General features: G+C 45.1%; 1 protein-coding gene across 1 annotated transcript in view; it reads left to right on the top strand.

Moving 5' to 3' along the window:
• UCK2 (uridine-cytidine kinase 2) overlaps positions 1–17,796 on the top strand; it is a 57,135-nt gene that overhangs the window by 10,907 nt on the left and 28,432 nt on the right. The window lies entirely within an intron of this gene.

The following is a 17,796-nucleotide window of genomic DNA, read 5'->3' as shown; positions in this document are numbered from 1 at the left end:
GAAACGTCCCTTCAGGCTTTTTCGCCGGACACAAAAAACGTTGCAGGAGACGTTTTTTGTGTCCGGCAAAAAAGCCTGAAGGGACGGATCCGGCACAAAACGGATGAAACGCATGTCCTTCAGGCACAATCCAGCACTAATACAACTGTATGGGAAAAAAAATGGATCCGGCGTAAGAAAAAAACGGATTCGGATTGTGCCTGAAAGAAAAAACCTGATGTGTGAAAGCAGCCTAAAGGTACCGTCCTCGCTAGCGATATCGTCCAGTGTGACACGCAGCATCGATCAGGCCCCTGCTGTGATATCGCTGGTCGGGGAAGAAAGGCCAGAACTTTATTTCGTCGCTGGACTCCCGCTGACATCGCTGAATCGGCGTGTGTGACACCGACTCAGCGGTGTCTTCGCTGGTAACCAGGGTAAACATCGGGTTACTAAGCGCAGGGCCGCGCTTAGTAACCCGATGTTTACCCTTGTTACCATCGTTAAAGTAAAAAAACAACCACTACATACTTACCTACCGCTGTCTGTCCTCGGCGCTCTGCTTCTCTGGTCTGGCTGTGAGCGCCGGGCAGCCGGAAAGCAGAGCGGTGACGTCACCGCTCTGCTTTCCGGCCGCTGTGCTCACAGCCAGACCAGAGAAGCAGAGCGCCGAGGACAGACAGCGGTAGGTAAGTATGTAGTGGTTGTTTTTTTACTTTAACGATGGTAACAAGGGTAAACATCGGGTTACTAAGCGCGGCCCTGCGCTTAGTAACCCGATGTTTACCCTGGTTACCGGCATCGTTGGTCGCTGGAGAGGTGTCTGTGTGACAGCTCCCCAGCGACCAAACAGCGACGCTGCAGCGATCCGGATTGTTGTCGGTATCGCTGCAGCGTCGCTTAGTGTGACGGTACCTTAATACTTAATGTGTGCACACAATCTTGGTATGTTTGATTGAAGGGATGATAAAAGTTTTTTTTTTTTTTTTCAATCCAGGAAAGAGAATTAGGCCGGGGTCACACTGGCGTATTGCATCGGATGCGATATGCTAATGACACTCGGCTCCTGCTCGCAGCAGAGCAGGAGCCGAGTGTCATGTGTCTGTGCTCCGATTCTCTCGCACAGGGAGGATCAGAGCACAGCTGCGGAGGAGGCGGAGAAATGAATTTCTCCATCTCCTCCATTGCTGGGGTCCGCTTATAGCGCACATCACTCAGATGATATCCCAGTGGTGTGCGCTGTCTCACTCGCACCCATAGGCTTATATGGGTGCAAGTGAGCCGAGAGTTTTCCTCGGTCCGAGACAATCGCAGCATGCTGCGATTGTCTCGAACCAAGGAAAACGGCCGACAAAGTCTGCTAGTGGGAGCTGCCCCATATGATAACATTGGTCCGAGTGCAATGCGAATTATTTATTTATTTATTTTTTTCCCCCCCCGCATTGCACTCGGCCGTATTACGGTCTAGTGTGACCCCGGCCTTAAAAGCAAAACATTCTTTATTGTGACTTCATTAAAATGGCAGCAAGGGCATAGAAAGATGTATGCTGCGTTTATTGTCTGGCTGACTGTTCATGGTAAATAATTCGGCCAGACTTGCGGTAAATTGTGGCAGTATCTTTCTATGCCCTTGCTGCTATTTTAATGAAGTCACAAATATATATATTTTTTAATTCGCTTTGCTTTTCTCATCACTTTGGTCAAAGCTGCTTGATGCCTGACTCGCCTTATCTGTGGATTGTCTGACCAACATACATGTATTGGATGGGGTGAGCTGTATTCACTAACTGTCTTACATTTTAAAAGCGATGTTTATTTTTTATTTTTTTCTTCTCCTTTCCAGACCCCCCACCCCTATCTAATAATGGTGTATCACTATGGTGTTATCAGTGGGGCCTTTTCTCCTAACATCTCTGCCCATCCTCAGACTCGCCCCCGGGTAACTAGGCCTGACTGATGTAGTGGTGTCACTTCTGTGTTGTGAGAAGGGACACTTGAGACGAATTAGGTGGGGCTGGATTGGGCCTTGTAGTGGCACTACACTGTTGATACTTTAGCCTAGGGAATTAGGTCAAGTCTGCAGTCCCCCACCTCTCCACAGACAGAGGATGTGAGTGAAGCAAGACTTAACTGTTTAGCTGTCGTTTCCATGCAGTGACACGTACAGTAGAGGTTCATCAGAAGATCTCAGACCTTTGTCACCACTGCTTGGTTGTCCTCGCCGGCTATGCTCTCCTTCAGTCGTGTGTTGTGTAGTCTCACATGCTGGATCAGTGGTCCCCAACTCCAGGCCTCGAGGGCCGCCAACAGTGCAGGTTTTCAGGATTTCCTTAGTATTGCACAGGGGTTGGAATCATCACCTGTGCAGATGATCACATTACCACCGATGCAATACTAAAGAAATCCTGAAAACCTGCACTGTTGGCGGCCCTCGAGGCCTGGAGTTGGGGACCCCTGTGCTGGATCCTTCACGGGTGGCATCATGGAGCCCTCTTTCCAGCTTGTTTCTGTGCACACCGATTCAGGAACTCTCGAATAGTGATCTGCGGAGAGACATGTTCCATGATTTCATATAGTTCTTCGTTTATTACTTTGGGAAGTCTGTTCATCTGGAATAAGCAAGTTAGACCAATAAATGAGCTTTAGTAAAGAGGATCTGTCTGCTGCTATTGTGGATAAAAATATATTCTTAAGTTTAAATATTACGGTAAGTTGAGGGTGCCAACAATTTTGTCCAACTTATTTTGGGGTTTAGTTGGAAATGGATGACCAATTTTCCATATATTTTTTTTTTTCTCACTTTTGGCCATAACTGTGTGGCAGGCACAGTGTTAGCTGCAGCCGCCGTATTCCTGCAGCTGCCGGGCGTTCATGTGTACCTGCTACTAAAGGGAATGAATATTCGCTGCATTTCCACACCTATGGGAGTGGAGCACAGTGAATATTCATTTCCTTAAGTAGCAGGCACACGTGATCGCCTGGCAGCCGCTGCTAACAGTGTCTGCTGTTAACCCTTTCTGCCATCCGACACATTATTCCGTCCATGTGACCTGGGACTTAATCCCCATGGACAGAATAGCACGTCATTACCAATCGGCTGTGCACATGGGGATGTGCAGCTGATCGGGTCAGGTGTCAGCTGTGACAAACTGCCAGGAGCGGTTACGGACCACTCCCGACACTTTATCCCCTGGAACACTGTGATCAAATATGATCGCAGCGTTCCGGAGCCGGCACAGGGGCTAACAGCCCCTCTGCCTTTGGATCAGAGACCCCGCGGCCATGGAGACCCAATATCATCATGCGCAGTGCAAGTCAGGAAGTCTCTAAGGTCACAGAAGCTGAAGCGCTGACAGCTTCTATAGCATGCAGATCTGCATGCTATAGAACAGAGGTGTCAAACTGCATTCCTCGAGGGCCGCAAACAGGTCATGTTTTCAGGATTTCCTTGTATTGCACAGGTGATAATTTAATCACCTGCACAGAATGATTCCAGCACCTTGTGCAATTCAAGGAAATCCTGAAAACATGACCTGTTTGCGGCCCTCGAGGAATGCAGTTTGACACCTCTGCTATAGAAGCCATCAGCCTGCACAAAATGATTGTCCCATAGTGGGACAAAGTGTAAAATGAATAATGAATTAAAACTTTTTTTAAATAATTGTAAAAATAATAAAAAAAAATATTTATTCAATCAAATATTTCAGTGAAAAAAAACCTAAACAATAAAAGTACACATATTTGGTATCCCTGTGTCCGTAACGACCCACCCTATAAAACTGTCCCACTAGTTAACCCCTTTAGTGAATAACATGTGATCAAGAAGACAAATAAATAACCATGGTACCGCTGAAAGTGTCATCTTGTCCCGCAAAAAAACAAGCCGCCATACAGCTCCATCAGCAGAAAAATAAAAAAGTTATAGCTGTCAGAATAAAGCGATGAGAAAAAATTTTTTTTTTAGATAAAATAGTTTTTGTGTGTAAAAGCGCCAAAATATAAAAAAATGATATAAATGAGGTATCGCTGTAATCGTACTGACCCGAAGAAAAAAACTGCTTTATCAATTTTACCACCCGTGGAACGGTATAAACTCCCTCCCCTAAAGAAATTCATGAATTGCTGGTTTTTGGTCATTCTACCTCACAAAAATCGGAATAGAGTGATAACATAAGTCATGTGTCCGAAAATAGTACCAATAAAAACGTCAACAAGACCTCACATGGAAAAATTATAGCTCTCAAAATGTGATGCAAAAACTATTTTTTGGAATAAAAAGTGTCTTTTAGTGTGTGACAGCTGCCAATCATAAAAACCCACTATAAATAGTAAATCAAACCCCCCTTAGTTAGGGAAAAATAATACAATAAAAAAAATATTTTTATTTTCCCATTAGGGTTACGGTTGAGATTAGGGTTATGGGTGTTTTGGGGTTAGGGTTGGAGTTAGAATTGGGGGGGGGGGGGGAGGGGTCCATCGTTTAGGCACATCAGGGGCTCTCCAAACGCAACATGACGTCCAATCTCAATTTCAGCCAATTTTGCATTGAAAAGTGAAACGGCGCGCCTTCCCTTCTGAGCTCTGCCATGCGCCCAAACGGGTTTACACATATGGGGTATCAGCGTACTCAGGACAAATTGCACAATAACTTTTTGGGTCCAATTTCCTGTTACCCTTATTAGGAAAAAAAAATAAAAAATTTGGATCTGAAGGATTTGTTTTGTAGGAATAAAAAAGTGTTTTTTTTTTTTTTTTTTTTGCATTGCCATATTTTGAGCTATAATTTTTTCCATATTTAGTCCCACAGTCCTCTGAGGGCTCGTTTTTTGCGGGACGAGTTGACGTTCTTATTGGTTCCATTTTCAGGACATAACTTTTTCTTTTTTTTTTTTATCGCTTTCTATACTGATTTTTGGGAGGCAGAATGAACAAAAACCAGCACTTCGGAATTTTTTTTTTTGTCCTTCTGCATGTTATAAAATTGATAAGGCATGTTTATTCTTTGGGTCAGTAGGATTACAGCGATACCACAGTTATAACTATTTTATGGAAGAAAATATTTTTGCATCGCTTTATTCTCAGAGCTATAACATTTCTTTTTCTGCTGATAATGCTGTATGGCGGCTTGTGGTGGTTCTGTTTTTTTTCTCTTGCTGGACAAGATGACCTTTTCAGCAGTACCCTTTGTATTTTTTTTATCGTGTTTTGTTCAGCGGTATGATTTTATAAAGCATTTTTTGTTTGTTTTTTTTTTTTTTTTTTTTTTTATGGTGTTAACTAAAGGGGGTTAACTAGTGGGACAGTTTTATAGATCGGGACATTCCGGACGCGGCGATACTAAATGTGTACTTATTTATTTTTTTATTGTTTCATAAAACTATTTATCGGTACAATATATTTAGGATTTTTTTTTTCCAATTCTTTTAAAACCTTTTTTTTTCTTAACTATGTCCCACTATAGAACTATCACTTTTTAAAGGCTGATAGCTTGTATAGCATGGGAATGCAGCAGCATCCCTATGCTAAGCAAACTGCCAGCTCTGCACTGGCAAAGTTGCTGATCATGCTCTGAGCATGATATTGCAACTTTGCTAGCTCAAGTGACCTAGATGTCGTCATAACGACATTGGGACACAGTGGCAACAATCGGGACCCCGCAATGTCTCATGCTTTTCGATCCAAGGGCAGAGGGTACTGTCTTCCCTCTGCCTGCTCCCAAAATGCTGCAATTGAGTTAGATCATAGCATTTAGGGGGTTAAAGTGCCAGGAGCGGTGCGGGACCGCTCCTTGCACTGAGTGCCAGATGTCAGCTGTCAGAATCAACTGGCACCCGACGGTGATCGCTTGCGCACGGCCCATACAAAATCGCCGGGATGTATCCATACATCCCAAGTCAATAAGACTCGGGTCCCAGGGACGTATAGATACGACCAAGGTGGGAAAGGGGTTAATAGAGAGAACAATTGACCACCATACACATCATAATCCACTATTCCAAGACCGATAATACCACATATAAGGGAGAAATGCCACCACACCATGACCAGACCACATAGTGACCGAATAATACCACATAGAGGGATAAATGCTGCCACACCGTGACCGGACTACATATTACAACACGGTGACCAAATATTACAATACTGATCATGAATAAAAACCACAATATGAACTATTACCACCGGTGACATTATACAGAGGAGCTCTGCATATAGTGACTGTGTACAGGTAGTAGTGCTCACCAATGACATTATACACAGGAGCTCTGCATATAGTGTACAGGTAACACACTGACTTACCAGTGACGTTTCTATTTGAAGTCCTTCATCTGGCGCAGACCGCCATGGCTTCAGCCAGCCAGGACTCGTCTCTGCAGAAAATAAATTAACAATTGCTGAAAGCTTTTAGAACACATTCTCCAATTATTCCCCACTTATACTCTTTGCCACATGAAGAAGAAAGGTTGACATAGTGCCACCCTGCACAGTATCGCTCCCCCCATCCCCTTTTTGTCCCCATCCATCTCCCTGGAAAACGGTAATCTGTAAATTATATTTCAGCAGTGATGTTCCCTAAATGCCCCCTCTAGTAATTGTGTCCATCCACTTGTGACCATAAACCTAATAATGTAGGTTTTAATTAAGTCCCTCAACTTAGTCAATAACGCCCTCCATCTTCGGTCCCATGTTGCATCCACAGAAGGGGAAAAAATTATTTCCTGCCTGCGCTCCTGGCGTCTTCTCCCTTCAGATCCGATGATGTCGTGTTAACATGGCCGCAGACCTATCAGAGGTCGGTTGCTGATGTCTGCACCCGTTGAGGTACCTTTCATGTGCCGCCTGCGACAAGCGCACTGACGTCAGCTGCCCACCTCTGATAGGTTGCTGGCGGCCATGTTAACTGTTGTGGTGCAGACTTTCTTACATTTCAACTGAATGTGCGAATTCTGACTCACACTCAGTTGAAACTAGCGGGCCTCATACATCTCCTCGGGGGTCCACTGAGGAGCCAGGCCCATCGGATAATCGCCCTGTGTCCCGATGCTCCAGTCCGACCCTGATTGTAATCGTTTAATGTTGAGCAGAATAAAGTATAGTGACATGCCTCTATATACAGTGTGAGCCCCACCTAGGGGCACAGTTGCCTTGCTCCCGTTTCCCCGTGAGTCCACTCTGGACATCAGATACAGTGTAGTGACGTTATGGCGGCTGCTGTCTCAGTTGCACATGCTGAATGCTGGAAGAAGTAGCCAACGGCTCCCTCCTGGATTATTAGTCACCGCGGGGAGGGCGGCTGCATAGTCGGCCCTGCCTCTCGGTCTGCTGGCTGGATGTGGGCCGTGCTTTGTCCAGGTCTGACCTAATTTGTCACAGTCAATGCAATTAGAACATGGTCATGATGGTGGAAGTGAAAAGATCCACCTGTAGCTCTCAGCTGATTGTGTGGAAATTGGAGACAAAAGGAGGATTTGTGCAGCTGCTGTTTGTACTTTCCATCCCGGAGTATAAGGCTATGCGCACATGTTACAGATTATTTGCGGTTTTCTAGCGTTTTTGCGCTATAAAAAAACTGCAAATCTGCATACATTAAACATCCTATCATTTTTAATGAAATCCGCAATTTCTGTGCACATGATGTGCGTTTTTCCGCATGAAAAACGCATTGCGGAAAAATAATGAACCTACTCGTTAATTTTGCGTTTTTTTTCGTGGTTTTCCCACTGTCTAATGCATTGGGAAATGTCTGGCAAATACCGCGCAAAAAACCGCATGTGGATTTCATGCGGAAATCTGCCAGAAATGTCCGGATTTTCACAGGAATTTTCTGCGTGAATTCCTGAACGTGTGCACATAGCCTAAAACTACAGCTGAATACAAAGTGGTCTCTGCTTAAAGTCTGCAATGAAGGCGAATTGGGATGGCGGAGTTCCAGTGTCGCGCTCTTTGCTCCACATGTAATGACATGTTGCTATCTGATATTGGAGAAAAATGTGGTAAGAAAGCAGTAATTGCACATTATAAAATCATAGCATGCTGAATTAACCCCTTCCAGACCTGTGACACAGCGTACGCGTCATGAAAGTCTGTGCCAATCCGACCTGTGGCGCATATGCTGTGTCACAGAATGATCGCGTCCCTGCAGGTCGGGTGAAAGGGTTGACCGTAATTTCACCCGACCTACAGGAACAGGGGGAGTGGTACTTCAGCCCAGGGGGTGGCTTCGCCACCCCGTGGCTACGATCGCTCTGATTGGCTATTGAAAGAGAAACAGCCAATCGGAGCAATTTGTAATATTTCGCCTATGAAACGTGGTGAAATATTACAATCCAGCCATGGCCGATGCTGCAAGATCATTGGCCATGGCTGGAAACCCTGATCTGCCCCCGCCATCGCCACCGATCTCCTCCCCAGTCCTCCGTCCTGTCCTGTAATGTGCTCCCCTCCTGTCTGCTCCTCCTGTCCGCTCCCCCCCCCCCCCCCCGCAGTCAGATCTCACCCCGCATACTTACCGACCTCCGGTGTCCGTCTGTCTTCTCCATGGGCGCCGCCATCTTACAAAATGGCGGGCGCATGCGCAGTACGCCCGCCGAATCGGCCGGCAGATTCCTTCCAGGTACATTTTGATCGCTGTGATACAACCTATCACAGCGATCAAAACAAAAAAAATTTAGTAAATGAACCCCTCCCTTTATCCCTCCCCCATAGTAGGGACAATAGTAAAATAAAGAAAATATATTTTACTTTTATTTTTCCACTAGGGTTTGGGTTAGGGCTAGAGTTGGGGTTAGAATTAGGCTATGTGCAGATTTGGCTGCGGATTCGTAGCAGTTTTCCATCAGGTTTACAGTACCATGTAAACCTATTGAAAATCAAATCTGCTGTGCCCATGGTGCGGAAAATACCGCGCAGAAACGCTGCGTTGTATTTTCCGCAGCATGTCAATTCTTTGTGTGGATTCCGCAGCGTTTTACACCTGTTCCTCAATAGGAATCCGCAGGTGAAATCCGCACAAAAAACACTGGAAATCCGCGGTAAATCTGCAGGTGAAACGCAGTGCCTTTTACCTGCGGATTTTTCAAAAATGGTGTGGAAAAATCTCACGAATTCGCAATGTGGGCACATAGCCTTAGGGTTAGGGTTGGAAATGGGGTTAAGATTAGGCTTGTGGTTAGGGGTGTGTTGGGATTAGGGTTAGGGGTGTGTTGGGGTTAGTGTTGGAGTTAGAATTGAGGGGTTTCCACTGTTTAGGCACATCAGGGGTCTCCAAACACAACATGGCGCCACCATTGATTCCAGCCAATCTTGTGTTCAAAAAGTCAAATTGTGCTCCCTCCCTTCCGAGCCCCGACGTGCACCCAAACAGTGGTTTACCCAAACATATGGGGTGTCAGCGTACTCAGGAAAAATTGTACAACAACTTTGGGGGTCTATTTTCTCCTGTTGCCCTTGGGAAAATAAAAAAATGGGGGCTAAATATTTTTGTGGGGGGGGGGAAGATTTTTTTGTTTTCACGGCTTTGCGTTATAAAATTCTGTGAAGCACTTGGGGGTTCAGTGCTCACCACACATCTAGATAAGTTCCTTGGGGGAGGTCTACTTTCCAAAACAAAATGGGGTCACTTGTGGGGGTTTCTACTGTTTAGGCACATCAGGGGTTCTACAAACGTAACATGATGCCCGCAGACCATTCCATCAAAGTCTGCATTCCAAAACGTCACTACTTCTCTTCCGAGCCCTGACGTGCGCCCAAACAATGGTTCCCCCCCCACATATGGGGTATCGGCGTACTCAGGACAAACTGCACAACAACTTTTGGGGTCCCAATTTCTCCTGTTACTCTTGTGAAAAATAAAAAATTACGGGCTAAATAATTTTTGAGGAAAGAAAAATGATTTTTTATTTTCACGGCTCTGCGTTATAAACTTCTGTGAAGCATTTGGGGGTTTAAAGTGGTCACCGCACATCTAGATAAGTTCCATGGGAGGTCTAGTTTCCAAAATGGGGTCACTTGTGGGGGAGCTCCAATGCTTAGGCACACAAGGGCTCTCCAAAGCGACATGGTGTCTGCTAACAATTGGAGCTAATTTTTCATTCAAAAAGTCAAATGGCGCGCCCTGCCGTGTGCCCAAACAGTGGTTTACCCCCACATGTGAGGTATCGGTGTACTCAGGAGAAATTGCCCAATACATTTTAGGATCCATTTTATCCCGTTGCCCATGTGGAGATTAACAAATTGAGGCTACAATTTTTATATATTTTATTTTTTTCACAAAAAAAATTAAGTACTGTTTCATTTTTATGGATTGATTTGTGAAGCACCTGGGGGTTCAAAGTGCTCACTATGCATCTAGATACGCTCCTTGGGGGGGGGGGGGGGACGGGGGGGTTTAGTTTCCAAAATGGGGTCACTTGTGGGGGAGCTCTAATCTTTAGGTACACAGGGGCTCTCCAAACATGACATAGTGTCTGCTAAAGATTGGAGCCAATATTTCATTGAAAAAGTCAAATGGCGCTCCTTCCCTTCTGAGCCCTGTCATGCGCCCAAACAGTGGTTCCCCCCCCCCCCCCCCCCCCCCCCACATATGGGGTATCGGCATATTCAGGACAAATTGTACAATAACTTTTGGGGTCCAGTTTCTTCTTTTACCCTTGGGAAAACAAAAAAAAATGTTGCAAAATATAATTTTTGTGACTAAAAAGTTAAATGTTCATTTTTTTTTTTTCCTTCCATGTTGCTTCTGCTGCTGTGAAGCACCTGAAGGGTTAATAATAAACTTCTTGAATGTGGTTTTGAGTACCTTGAGGGGTGCAGTTTTTAGAATGGTGTCACTTTTGGGTATTTTCAGCCATATAGACCCCTCAAACTGACTTCAAATGCGAGGTGGTCCTTAAAAAAAAAAAAAAAATGGTGCTGTAAAAATGAGAAATTGCTGGTCAAATCTTAGCCCTTATAACTTCCTAGCAATTCCAAAAGTGTGCTGATGTAGAGTAGACATGTGGGTAATGTTATTTATTAACCATTTTGTGTCACATAACTCTCTCGTTTAACAGAATAAAAATTCAAAATATGAAAATTGCGAAATTTTCAAAATTTTAGCCAAATTTCCATTTTTTTTCACAAATAAGCGCAAGAATTATTGACCTAAATTTACCACTAACATGAAGCCCAATATGTCACGAAGAACAGAGGGATTTTTATTTGTATCGTGCACAGCTCATTGACTAGACCAGAGGTCCCCAACTCCAGTCCTCAAGGCCCACCAAGAGGTCATGTTTTCAGGATTTCCTTTGCATTGCACAGGTGATGCAATTATTACCTGGGCAAGACTGAGGAAATCCTGAAAACATGACATGTTGGTGGGCCTTGAGGACTGGAGTTGGGGACCTCTGGACTAGACTACCTGCCACCTTGGCAGTTGATCAGAGCTGGTCGGCTTCCTAGGCAAGGAGTGTATGCTTTAGCGCTTGCGACTCTGCTCTGAATCCAGGCAGATTTTCAGGACTCGGTCAGCTTCAGCCCCACTTGCACTTCTCCTTTACTTGGGAGAACGCACAGTTTAGACTGTCGTTGGTGTGAATTGTGAATATTTACAGGAGCGCTACTCTCCTGAAGACCAAGGTGGTTCAATCTACAAATTGAATGCCACCACTTTTTTTATTTTAACTTTTTCTTGTGCCCTTTCACACCTCCCTCCCATCCCCCAAAAAGCAGTGTGATTTTTATGGCATAAACAAGCCCTTTGAAGCATACTGCACTGCTGTATATACGGCTGCCCCCTGTACTCTCCTCATACACAGCCTCTGCACGGTGTCACCTGCCTACTCTCTAGCATCACATGACTCTGCAGCATTGGTTGGCCATTGCTTGGCTGCAGACGTCTTCTTTAGGTCCTTTGATGGCAAAGGACCAGCTGGCGACACGATACACTAGCGGTGCAGGTCAAGACAGTATGTATAGGGTCTCTCGCTTGCCTCCTCCACTCTGGGCTTACTAACATTGACATTTTGGCAGCTCTTGATATATGGAATTTCCCTTCTTGGGTGTGATGTGCTAAATTTGAAACTATTTGATGGTTCTTGAAGATTAGCTTCATGTAAACACTTTACTCTGAGACTGAAAGACTGCAGGGTGTGAATGTATACCCAGCAACCTAAAAAAAAACACTGTCCTTAGGGGTGGGTGGGAGTGCTCCCATTCCTAAACAATTGAGGGATGGGGGGAGTAGTGGCTCTGTAACTATGTTTAGGTAGGAAGTAGCATTTACATTAAAGGGAACCCATCACCCCCAAAATCAAAGGCAAGCTAAGCCCACCGGCATCAGGGGCTTATCTACAACATTCTGTAATGCTGTAGATAAGCCCCAGATGTATCCTGAAAGATGAGAAAGAGGTTAGATTATACTCACCCAGGGGCGGTCCCGCAGCGGTCCGATGGGCGTCGCGGTCCGGGGCCTCCCATCTTCATAGGATGACGTCCTCTTTTCTTCCTGTCGCGGCTCCTGCGCAGGCGTACTTTGTTTGCCCTGTTGAGGGCAGAGCAAAGTACTGCAGTGTGCAGGGCCCGGGAAAGGTCAGAGCACATTTATTGCACATTATAGAAAAGTACAAAAATTCCGTATAATCCCATGACATTAGTCACCATACAACGAAACTGCACGGTACATAATAGATTTCCTGAGCTGCCTTGGTGACAGTATACCGCCCTCAGAAGAAAAGAATAAAGTTACCTTAATAGCAAAGTTGCTTACCCATGATGAAGACGTGACTTGAAGCCTGGGACCCCGGTCTGCCCCCTAGACGCACGTTTTGCGTAGGCTTTATCAAAGAGGGAATGACAGCACTGCAGTACTTTGCTCTGCCCTCAACAGATTGGACCGCCCCTGGGTGAATATAATCTAACCTCTTTTTCGCATCTTTCAGGATACATCGGGGGCTTCTCTACAGCATTACAGAATGCTGTAGATAAGCCCCTGATGCCGGTGGGCTTAGCTTGCCTTCGATTTTGGGGGTGGCAGGTTCCCTTTAATGGAGGACCCAAGGTTTCCCAAGAAAAACATGGTGCCCTCTTCCTGTAGTGTATCCTGGTCCCATATCTTTTTCCAAGTGACACACATACCTGGCATCTACTCTATATAGGCCAGTGGTTTCCAAACCCTGTCCTCACGGCCCCCAACACATCATGGTTTCAGTATTTGCCCCCTCATTGTTTTGTGGTTTTTTTCAATACTCACTTGGCCATTGTAGGCACCTTTTGATAATAAACAGCAGTCGGGCCCCATATTTCACAACCTATATTGCTTTGCGTGTTCTGACACCTTTCTATCATTCCCAGCAATTTGTGCCTTCATAGCTAGTCTGGACGGGCTAGTCACAAGAATGGCTATTTGAGATGCATTGACCCGACAATCTGGCAAAAATGGCTGGCTGTTGTTATGCTCATCCATTTTTCAGCTTTAACCCCTTTCTGACATTAGACGTACTATCCCGTCGAGGTGGGGTGGGCCCCTATGACCACCGACGGGATAGTACGTAATATGCGATCGGCAGCGCTCACGGGGGGAGCGCCGCCGATCGCGGCCGGGTGTCAGCTGCCTATCACAGCTGACATCCGGCACTATGTGCCAGGAGCAGTCACGGACCGCCCCCGGCACATTAACCCCCGGCACACCGCGATCAAAGATGATCGCGATGTGCCGGCGGTGCAGGGAAGCATCGCGCAGGGAGGGGGCTCCCTGCGGGCTTCCCTGAGCACCCCAGCAGCAACGCGATGTGATCGCGTTACTGCGAGGGTCTCCGTACCTCCCTCCCTGTTCCAGGCCCGGATCCAATATGGCCATGGCATCCAGGTCCTGCAGGGAGGGAGGTGGCTTCACAGAGCCTGCTCAGAGCAGGCACTGTGAAGCCTGCAGTGCTGCATGTCAGATCTGTGATGTCCTCCCCCCCCCCCCCCCCCATGACAAAATAAAAAAGTAAAAAAAAAAAAAAATTTTCCAAATGTGTAAAAAAAAAAAAAATTCCCATAAATACATTTCTTCAAAAAAAAAAAAACGAGGCAAAAAAACAACGCTTTATCATACTGCCAAACAAAAAGTGGAATAACACGCGATCAAAAAGACATAAATAACCATGGTACCGCTGAAAACGTCATCTTGTCCCGCAAAAAACGAGCCGCCACACAGCATTATCACCAAAAAAATAAAAAACTTATAATCCTCAGAATAAAGCGATGCCAAAATAATTTTTTTCTGTAAAATAGTTTTTATCGTATAAAAGCGCCAAAACATAAAAAAAAAATATAAATGAGGTGTCGCTGTAATCGTACTGACCTGAAGAATAAAACTGCTTTATCAATTTTACCAAATGCGGAACGGTATAAACACCTCCCCCAAAAGAAATTCATGAATAGCTGGTTTTTGGTCATTCTTCCTCACAAAAAGCGGAATAAAAAGCGATCAAAAAATGTCACGTGCCCAAAAATGTTACTAATAAAAACGTCCACTCGTCCCGCAAAAAACAAGACCTCACATGACTCTGTGGACCAAAATATGGAAAAATTATAGCTCTCAATGTGGTAACGCAAAAAATATTTTTTGCAATAAAAAGCGTCTTTCAGTGTGTGACGGCTGCCAATCATAAAAATCCGCTAAAAAAAAACTCGCTATAAAAGTAAATTAAACCCCCCTTCATCACCCCCTTAGGGAAAAATTAAAAAATGTAAAAAAATGTATTTATTTCCATTTTCCCGTTGGGGTAAGGGTTAGGATTGGGGCTAAAGTTAGGGTTAGGGTTTAGATTACATGTACAGTTGGGAATAGGGTTGGGATTAGAATTAGGGGTGTGTCAGGGTTAGGGGTGTGGTTAGGGTTACCGTTGGAATTAGGGTTAGGGGTGTGTTTGGATTAGGGTTTCAGTTATAATTGGGGGGGTTTCCACTGTTTAGGCACATCAGGGGCTCTCCAAACACGACATGGCGTCCGATCTCAATTCCAGCCAATTCTGCGTTGAAAAAGTAAAACAGTGCTCCTTCCCTTCCGACCTCTCCCGTGTGCCCAAACAGGAGTTTACCCCAACAAATGGGGTATCGGCATACTCAGGACAAATAGGACAACAACTTTTGGGGTCCAATTTCTCCTGTTACCCTTGGGAAAATACAAAACTGGGGGCTAAAACATAATTTTTGTGGGGGGGGAAAGATTTTTTTATTTTCACGGCTCTGCGTTATAAACTGTAGTGAAATACTTGGGGGTTCAAAGTTCTCACAACACATCTAGATGAGTTCCCTGGGGGGTCTAGTTTCCAATATGGGGTCACTTGTGGGGGGTTTCTACTGTTTAGGTACATTAGGGGTTCTGCAAACGCAATGTGACGCCTGCAGACCATTCCATCTAAGTCTGCATTCCAAATGGCACTCCTTCCCTTCCGAGCCCTCCCATGCGCCCAAACGGTGGTTACCCCCCACATATGGGGTATCAGTGTACTCAGGACAAATTGGACAACAACTTTTGGGGTCGAATTTCTCCTCTTACCCTCGGGAAAATACAAAACGGGGGGCTAAAAAAAATTTTGTGGGAAAAAATTTATTTTTACGGCTCTGCATTATAAACTTCTGTGAAGCCCTTGGTGGGTCAAAGTGCTCACCACACCTCTAGATAAGTTCCTTAGGGGGTCTACTTTCCAAAATGGTGTCACTTGTGGGGGGTTTCAATGTTTAGGCACATCAGGGGCTCTCCAAACACAACATGGTGTCCCATCTCGATTCCAGTCAATTTTGCATTGCAAAGTCAAATGGCGCTCCTTCGCTTCCGAGCTCTGTCATGCGCCCAAACAGTGGTATACCCCCACATATGGGGTATCGGTATACTCAGGACAAATTGTACAACAACTTTTGAGGTCCATTTTCTCCTGTTACCCTTGGTAAAATAAAACAAATTGGAGCTGAAGTAAATTTTTTGTGTAAAAAAAGTTAAATGTTCATTTTTATTTAAACATTCCAAAAATTCCTGTGAAGCACCAGAAGGGTTAATAAACTTCTTGAATATGGTTTTGAGCACCATGAGGGGTGCAGTTTTTAGAATGGTGTCACACTTGGGTATTTTCTGTCATATAGACCCCTCAAAATGACTTCAAATGAGATGTGGTCCCTAAAAAAAAAAAAAAATGGTGTTGTAGAAATGAGAAATTGCTGGTCAACTTTTAACCCTTAACTCCCTAACAAAAAAAAATTTTGGTTCCAAAATTGTGCTGATGTAAAGTAGACATGTGAGATATGTTACTTATTAAGTATTTTGTGTGACATATCTCTGTGATTTAATTGCATAAAAATTCAAAGTTGGAAAACTGCGAAATTTTCATAATTTTCGCCAAATTTCCGTTTTTTCACAAATAAACGCAGGTACTATCAAAGAATTTTTACCACTATCATGAAGTACAATATGTCACGAGAAAACAATGTCAGAATCACCGGGATCTGTTGAGCGTTCCAGAGTTATAACCTCCTAAAGGGACACTGGTCAGAATGGTAAAAATTGGCCCGGTGCAAACCACTCTTGGGGGTAAAGGGGTTAACCACGCCTACCTGAAGAGGTGCCGGTTCAGTTGCTGTCTAAATGATCCCATCCTTGGCTAGGGGCCAGGAGATGATCAATGCTGTTCACCTGTCAGTGGCTTTGATGTTGTGTCTGAGTCGCTGGCCTCAATATATTTCACCTGAGGCAGGTAAGGGGGAGACATTCCAACAGAGAAGCTCTACAAGTTTTTTTTTCTTGGGCTGTTTATGTTGTAACCATCCCGGTATGAGGCGTGCTCCTGCCTAGCTTCTATATCTCATGGCTGAATTACAGCTGAGTGAGCTCCATGTATAGAGCATTGCTATGGGAGCCATAGACGTCTGCAGCGCTGCCTGCTGGAGTGCTAAGACTTACCCAGACCAGCCATGGGAAGCCTCCTTCTTGAACTTTATTCCCTCTTTTTCTTTTATATCTGGGTAATACGTCATCGGTAGCTGTCAGCCGACCACTTACTGCTGACGGGCGTTCTCCTGGCCATTGTATAAATATGCACATTAGGTGGGCCAAGCATGCATGTGCTCTTCATGGGGTGAGGCGAACGAGCGGCTGCTAGACATCCCTGGGGTGACTTGCCTACCTTAAGGACCTTCACCCCCAAATGTAGGCCGAATGGTTAATATACACCAGGGGATCTGACACCTGGGATCAAAGTTAAACCTAACAGTTAATCATGTGTATGGGTTCAGGATAGCCATATAACCAATATGGCCGCCACTACATCTCTTCTAGGAGGTTGTGGAGCTTCGTTATAGGGTAATTCCTCTGCCCCAGCCATGGCGCTGTGGGAGCTGTAACTATTGGAGCGAGCCCAGTACTACTGTGCTAACTGCAAACCCACCACAACTGTTCAGTGTGAGACTGCACAGCTCCCTTCACACAGGAAATTGTGTGTAGGTGACAATTATGTAGGTAGACGTCTTCATGTGTATAGAGGGGGAGCAGCACAGGTGGTCCCTCCAGTGTACAGGCTCCATGCTAAATGTCCGTATCCGCACATAGGCCTGGCGTCATATATTGCCAGGAGGATCTCTCCACCCAGAGGGCACAATGGTTTCCATACCAAATCTAAGCTCCTCCAGTGATGGCCGATATTCTGCAGGAGATGACTCGGGCCTAGTTTTAGCACCATGTAACATCCAGGAGTATGAAACGCACGTTTCCTAATAACTCATCTGTTTGTGTTGTACAGTGTCTTTCACTGAAGAGAAGTTCCTGAAATCAGGCTTGGTCGGTAATGACTTGGTCTATTT

Source organism: Ranitomeya imitator, chromosome 8, assembly GCF_032444005.1.
Source record: "Ranitomeya imitator isolate aRanImi1 chromosome 8, aRanImi1.pri, whole genome shotgun sequence".
NCBI classification, from domain to species: Eukaryota; Metazoa; Chordata; class Amphibia; order Anura; family Dendrobatidae; genus Ranitomeya; species Ranitomeya imitator.
Note: the sequence above shows the minus strand (reverse complement) of the source record. Positions and strands in the feature narration are given on the sequence as shown.